Source organism: Zea mays, chromosome 1 (genome assembly GCF_902167145.1).
Source record: "Zea mays cultivar B73 chromosome 1, Zm-B73-REFERENCE-NAM-5.0, whole genome shotgun sequence".
Classification (NCBI taxonomy): Eukaryota; Viridiplantae; Streptophyta; class Magnoliopsida; order Poales; family Poaceae; genus Zea; species Zea mays.
Window position 1 is genome coordinate 293762095 of NC_050096.1, and position 7208 is coordinate 293769302.

At 38.3% G+C, this 7208-nt stretch overlaps 1 non-coding gene across 1 annotated transcript; it reads right to left on the minus strand.

The window, feature by feature from the left end:
* Positions 1 to 402: 402 nt before the first annotated feature.
* LOC111590679 (U6 spliceosomal RNA) lies at positions 403 to 505 on the minus strand. Its single transcript, XR_004855721.1, has one exon. It is a non-coding gene; the product is annotated as a U6 spliceosomal RNA (small nuclear RNA).
* Between the last annotated feature and the right edge of the window lie 6703 nt (positions 506 to 7208).

Consider the following 7208-nt stretch of genomic DNA (forward strand, 5'->3'; position numbering starts at 1 on the left):
TGTGTTAGGGCCGACGAGAATTATATTAACTCCTGTCGGCCTGTGACTCGCGAAGAGCTTATCTCTTCACGACTCTCTATACATATGATCTCTTGACTGCATTAATTATGTAGAGACTCAGGGTTGTATCATTCAGTCCCTTAACTGTCTCTTGTACCTAGAAAATCGTTTGAAGGTCGCTAGGTTGTACACGCCTTATAAAGTAGTAGAGATACATATTCCATAGACAACGAGAAAATCAGTCTGGGATGCATTTTTTTCTTAAGGATTAAATATATATTCCAAAGAAAAAACATACGTGTAAAGAAAAATTGTTGAGAGCATGTGGAAGGAAAAACAAGTACTCGTGGACAGGGGTGAATGTACTAAATAGCTGCTAAGGCATCAGTACAGAAATCTCAAAAAAATTTGGACCATTTCTCGATTTGTGCGTGTCATCCTTGCGCAGGGGCCATGCTAATCTTCTCTGTATCATTCCAATTTTATCGGATGTCTCCGAAGAGACAAAACGGTTGTCGCAGCTGAGCTTATAAGCCGGTTTTGGCATCGTTCACTGGCCGGTCTGGTACTAATTATCGGTTAGTTGCTCGTTCCCTTCCCCACAAGCCGTTAATGACGACGCCACGCCGCGTGGGGGTGGATCAGTGGATGGAGCTCCCTAGTGGACATCGCAAGCTCACGTGCTGACGTGCACAGCGTCGTGTTTTGCAAAAGACCATTGCCAGTTTGCCACGAACTATTTCGTCAGGGGCCATAAAGATTGTCAGCTGGATAGAAAATAAATGACAAGTATTTTTTAGACTAAAAAAGAGGTAAAACACAATAGTGTACCTGGCTGGCAAAAGAGAGAGAGATGGTTCTTTTTTTTTTGCCGCATGGACCAAGGCTACCTCAGTTTATGCTACTGGCCAATCTGATGATCAACTAAGAGACAGACAGGGCTATGCAATTTTGTTAGAACGATTATTCTAAAAAAAAGGTCCGTCCACAGTTTTGCATTATTGGAAGGTTCTTCGTGATGAACCCGCCAAGTGGCATGCAATCTTGGTGAAAACTGATAAGTGAAACAAAAGAAGGTTGGGTGATGGAGATGTGACAAATGGTATCTTAGGATGTGTTTGGTTGCGAGACAGACAAGACACAGACGTTCCCTGATATCCTCTCTTGTCCCTCCAGTTCTGAGGGATAATTGGGGACAACACTGAGATAGTCATGTCCCAACCCTTGACCCTAAACCAAACGATATTATTTGATAGATCGTACCGTATCGTCTCATCTTGTCATTGCAACCAAACGCACCCTTAATTAGGAGGAACAACCCATGGGGACAAAAGAAGCAAAGAAACACCACTATGGTAAAGGTAAAGCCAAAGATGATGTCACTAGCTTAGACAAAAATTCTAAGAAATATATTGATGTTCAGGCTGCTGCTACTAAGCGACATGGGGAGTTTTTGGAGACCCAACAGCGTGTCTGTGATGCAAAGGTTGAAGCAACAAGTTTGAGGAGAGGGGTTGTTTTGCTAGAATCATATCGAAGAATGATGAACATGAACACTAAGGAGATGACCGATGAGATGAAAGCTGAGCACACCATAGGGTTGGAGATTTTGAGGGATAAGCTGATTGAGAGCAACTCCAATACAAGCCCTAAACTCATAAACAAATTGAAATATAGGGCCCCAACCAGAAAAAATAGGTCCAACAGGAGCCCTATTTTAATAGAATTCATCAAAAAAATTAAGGCCCATTCTCAGGAACAGTATATTTGAGACCCGTACAGGAGCGGCCCAATATTGTTTCCCACGGATATTTCACGGCGCTGTTTCTCCCCTCCGCGGCCGCCACCATCCAAGACCACGATCCAGCATCTTGCAAACGCCATCCACCACATATCCCTTCTTTGGTTCCTAGTACGTTGCTCGGATCATCTCCACACTTTTTCTACACCATTCTGTTGTCCTTCTCCCTTTCCTAAATCGTTTTGATGGCAGGATCGATGGATGCTCGGCCTCGTTCCCCCGTGTCACGGTCGTCGACGAAGAATCGACGTTTGTCTTTGAATAAGGTTCTTGATACAATCGGAGGTGGTTCTCAGCCCGCCCATGCCACATCTCGCCAAGTTCCAGCACCAGCTTCTCGCCGTCGTCCCTCAATCACTGATGCTGATCATCAGTCAGCGTCACAACCGACACACCTGCCTCCATTGCCAAACATGGATGCGTACAAGTAGGTTTCTCTGTTATTTCTTTACTTGTTTTCCTTATGCCAGATTTAGGTTTCGTGCATGTACAAAGTTAGTTTGTTTTTTCTTGTTCTCTTGCTTGATTAGGAAGACAAGAATATGTGTAACTATAAGAAGCATCTAATCTTCTGTCACTTTTGGGTAGTTTGTTTATTTTAGTTTATGTTGATGTTTGTTTACAGTAGTGCACTGCCGTCATCATTTGTTTAGAATATAGAACCACACGACAAGGGAAGTATATATTATAATGTTTATAGCCAATAATTATCTCAATGTACTTTCATGTTATCAAACGAAAAGAAACTAGATGTGTACTGAATTGTCCAAGCAATGTCTTGTTCACTTCAAAAGTGTCCTATTTTTTGTAGCTCCATGTCATCTCGGTATTTCACTAACCTACTGAATCAGGACCATGACAATGTTTTTATCATTGAGGAAAACCTGGAAAATGAAAATGAAGTTATGGAGTCCCCACCAGTGAATGACTTGGTTTCACAGTCAAAACCAAAGGGCTGTTCCAAGAATTTCAATGAAGGAGAAGATATATTGCTGATTTCGGTATATCTTAATATAAGTAAAGATGCTATTGTTGGAAGGGATCAAAAGGATGGTAGATTTTGGGAAAGAGTTGAAAAGTACTTTCATGACAATAAGACATTTGAATCAGATCGCAATTGGTCGTCATTGAAGCATCGATGGAGTAGTACTATTCATAAAGAAGTGAGTCTGTTTCAAGGTTTTGTAGATGCAATAGAAAGGAAGAATGAAAGTGGCAAGACAATGAGTGATAAGGTACCCTACTTACCTCTAATTATTATTCTTTCAAAGACTTTGTTAATATATTTTTCCATGAGATGTCCTCGTTTTTGTGTATGTAGGTAGCAGAAGCTAGTACAATGTTCCAAAAAAATTAAAGGAAAGGCATTTACACTATTCCATGCATGGAATATTCTTAAAATTGAGCCTAAGTGGGCATAAGAGAAGATTTCAAAGGAAGACAATGCCAATGGGGAAGAGCGTCCAAATTCAGAAAGACCTTTAGGAAGGAAAGCTAAAAAGGAAAAGCTAAAGGAAAAAAACGCAGTGAGGAAGAACCTGATCCTTTCATTGAGGAAATTAAAAAATGAGACAGTCAAGAGAACAGATTGAGATAAAACGAAAGCAACTTGATGGAAGGTTTCTCAAGATTGATGAAAAAAACTGAACTTGGAGCAGGACCAGCACGACAAGGTGATAATGACAACAAACACAAGTTTACTGGATGACCAAGCAAAGGAGTACTTTAGGTTGCTTAAAGAAGAGATGTTATCTCGTCGTTTTGGGAGTCAGCACTAGGTGCTTAGTTTTGGGAGTCAGCACTAGGTGCTTAGTTTGTTAGAATAAATACTTTGTTTTCCATTGATTATTACTTTGTGTATTTGAATTTTCAGAGATGCAAGAATAAGTTTCTGGTGGGACATTTGTTCACTGTCAGATAATAGATGCACGTTGTCTCCTGTATTTTGGCCACAGTTTCAGTCTGCTGTTTTTTGCCACAGTCTTTGAAGGGAACATCTATGTAAGTCAAACAAATGAAAACAATCTTAGACATAAGAAGCTCACTTCAAAAGACACAAATTTCTTTATTAAATCATTCATCCATCACGGATTATTCAGAAAACAAAATTAAAGAAGATCGACAAACAAGCTAACTCATAAACAAAGATGGTTCTATTCTACTTCTGCCTAGTTCGTTGACCTTGACGCTCCCATAAATGTTCAACTAGGTCTTGTTGTAGTTGATTGTGAATGTGAGGATCTCGGATTTCTTTATGCTTGTCTACAAATGATAAAAAATTCGAAGTCCCTTCACGAGAAACCCATACCCTTGTTTCAACATCACTGTTATCATAAAGTGGCTCCACACGACCTTTATCTCGATCATCTTCAATTATCATATTGTGCATTATTATGCAAGCATTCATAATGTCTGTCAGTGTTGCTTTATCCCAGAACCTAGCTGGACCTCGAACAATGGCAAAACATTGATATCATTAAAAGACCCTGGTAGACCAAAGAAGGCATGCCATATCCATAAATCGGTAGACGCCACTGCCTCTAGTACAATTGTTGGTTCTTTGACATGACCACAGTACATGCCTTGATAAGCTATAGGACAATTTTTCCACTTCCAATGCATACAATCAACACTACCAAACATTCCAGGAAAGCCAAGATGTTCAGCAATAGTAAGTAATCTACTTGTATCATTTTCATTTGGAGCTCTCAGATACTCTGGTCCAAAAACCTCACACACTGCCATGACAAATTTCCGTAGGCTCTCGATAGCAGTGCTTTCTCCAATCCGTAAATACTCATCAACGTAATCTGCTGGAACACCATAAGCAAGTTGTCTAAAAGCTGCAGTCACCTTTAGAAGATAGGAAAACCCAAGAGCACCGACAACATTTCTTTTCTGATGGAAGTAGTTATCATGTTGTTTAACACCTTGAGCAATCCGCATGAAAAGAGGACGACTCATCCGAAACCGTCGTCGGAAATACTTCTCAGGATATGTTGGACGCTCAGCAAAGTAGTCATTAAATAATTTTAAATCATGTTCTCCTCTACTGCGATCATATACCTCGTGTCCAAATATTGAACCTCGACGTCTTTTACGTTGACCTTCATTCTTTCTCTTCCGGTATTCACCCATCATAAGAACCGATACATAATAATCAAGATCAATCTCAGCAACTTCTTTACGCCTCATGGATCTCCTACTTTTAGACCTCATCTTGCACTGCATCAAATTAGCAGGACATCATATATCAATCAGCTACATGATTATTATCTTAGAACTAGCACAGAACTATGTGGATGTATATCAGAAGGAAGGCCACAGGTTGCAAAATCTATTCTCACTGACTGTATTCGGTAGGTCTAGGGATGTACCACGTCAACATGATCCTGTTGCTATTTGGTTGGCGATAAATCAAACCAAACAATCTGCTCACCGATCTTGCATTTGTTTACACGATCCAAGAGTGAACTTACCTTGAAAAACTTGTTGCGCACGAAAGACAGCACCTCGCCGACGCCCGATGGATCAACAGTCTGCTCCTAGCAGCAGCTCGTCCCTGACGCTCGGCGACTCAACAGCTTTCTCTTCGCGTCGACACAAAAAAATTATAGACTACAATGATAGGTACAGAATGGGAACAGAGGCGATGGGACGAAGGTAGTTGCAAAGTACGTCATTTTAGGGTCCATTGATTGGAATCAGTGTTTGTATTTGGGCCCTAAACAAATAGAATAGATATGTAAATCAAATTATAGTGCCTAATTATAGAGCTCATGGTTGGAGTTGCTCCGACAACGTCAATTTGAGGTGACGTGTTTTGATTGCACGGTTTCTTAATTTGGTTAACTAAATGTTTTCTTAAAATAGTAGGGTTATCTAAATTTAATCATATTTTATTTTGGGTTTCTCAAAGATAATACAACAACTCTCTATAGGGCACATAAGATATGGTAGAATGAAGAGATACAAGATACAATATTTATGCACATGACTCTCTAAAAAATTTAAAGAGTGAACTTTAGAATGTGTCCTGCATATTGTGTATATGGATGTATAAAACACTGTTTTGAATATAAATAACACTATTTGCATATTAGAGTTTAAAATAAAGTATGAGATAGATGATAAGATAGGAGAGCCACTGGAGATAGCAATAACTCTTGGAGAGGCTTTGAGGCTCTGAGCTTCGCCCAATCCAACAACACATAATAGCTAAAATTTAACAACATACCACTTCTATCCTAAATTATAAGTCATCTCTACTCCTATAAAACACGAGTTGGTCTAATTTTCACAGTCATCCCTTTTACAAAAAAAGTTAGTATATACTTCTTTGTAATTTAAACCATGATTTTATTTGGGGCATTACCTCCTAGATGGATCGTAAGAAAGCACCTAAGCCCAACACGAAATGAAGCCGCACGCAACGCTCATAGATAATATCAACTTGCTAGGTGAAGGAGTACGAGCGATCAAGCTAGCTATAAAGAAGGGGTAGATATACTTTTAAACATCTTATCTTTCTTGATCTTTTGGCTAAGATAAAGTTTAGTATATGTTGTTCAATGTCTGGTATCTGGGCCATATGTCCACTTTAAGTTTAATTTTTTTTATAGGAAGGGTTCACTTTAATTTTAAATTTATCTTTTGTGTGGGGAGGATCTATCACACTAGTTTAGCACAGGACCCTCTTGTGTTGTACAGTCATTGCGCCACTATACCATCAAATATGATTGGTGTGACATCACAACACATAAGCATTGTACTAGTTTCAACTTTGTCAACGAGTCAAAGTATCTCATGGTTGACCAAAATTATATAATAAAATAATAAAATTATGACATTAATTACATTTTTACAGTATACATATTTAATAATATAGATCTTTGTTATTCTATCTATCACTTTGATCACGAAGAAATATAGAATAACTTATAATTTAGAATAGGGAGAGTATAATGTTTTTCTAGAAAAAGTCAAAGGAACCGCCATTTTTATGGCTCTTAGTTTTTGTCATCTTTATGAAAATCACTTAATCATGTATCAGTGGCAGCTGAGTCACCGACATTTTGGTTTGATGGTTATATTAAGGTTTTTATATAACTAGAACTTAAGTGCACCTTACTATTTTTTTAATTCATTATTTTTACTTGTGTTTAGATATAATATATATTAAATGAATAACAAAAGTTATAAACCAACAAACTAAAACGTCTTACACTTTAACACTAAAAGTATGTAGTAATCTATATTTTAAAGTATATTATAATTTAGAATATAAAGAGTAGTTAATTGATTTATGTTTTACCGAAGAAGGGAAAGCTAGATATCACTGTGTGGCGAATAAGCTCAGAAAATCAATTTGCGAGGGCTCATCATATTATCTGTTTGTTTCAGCTTA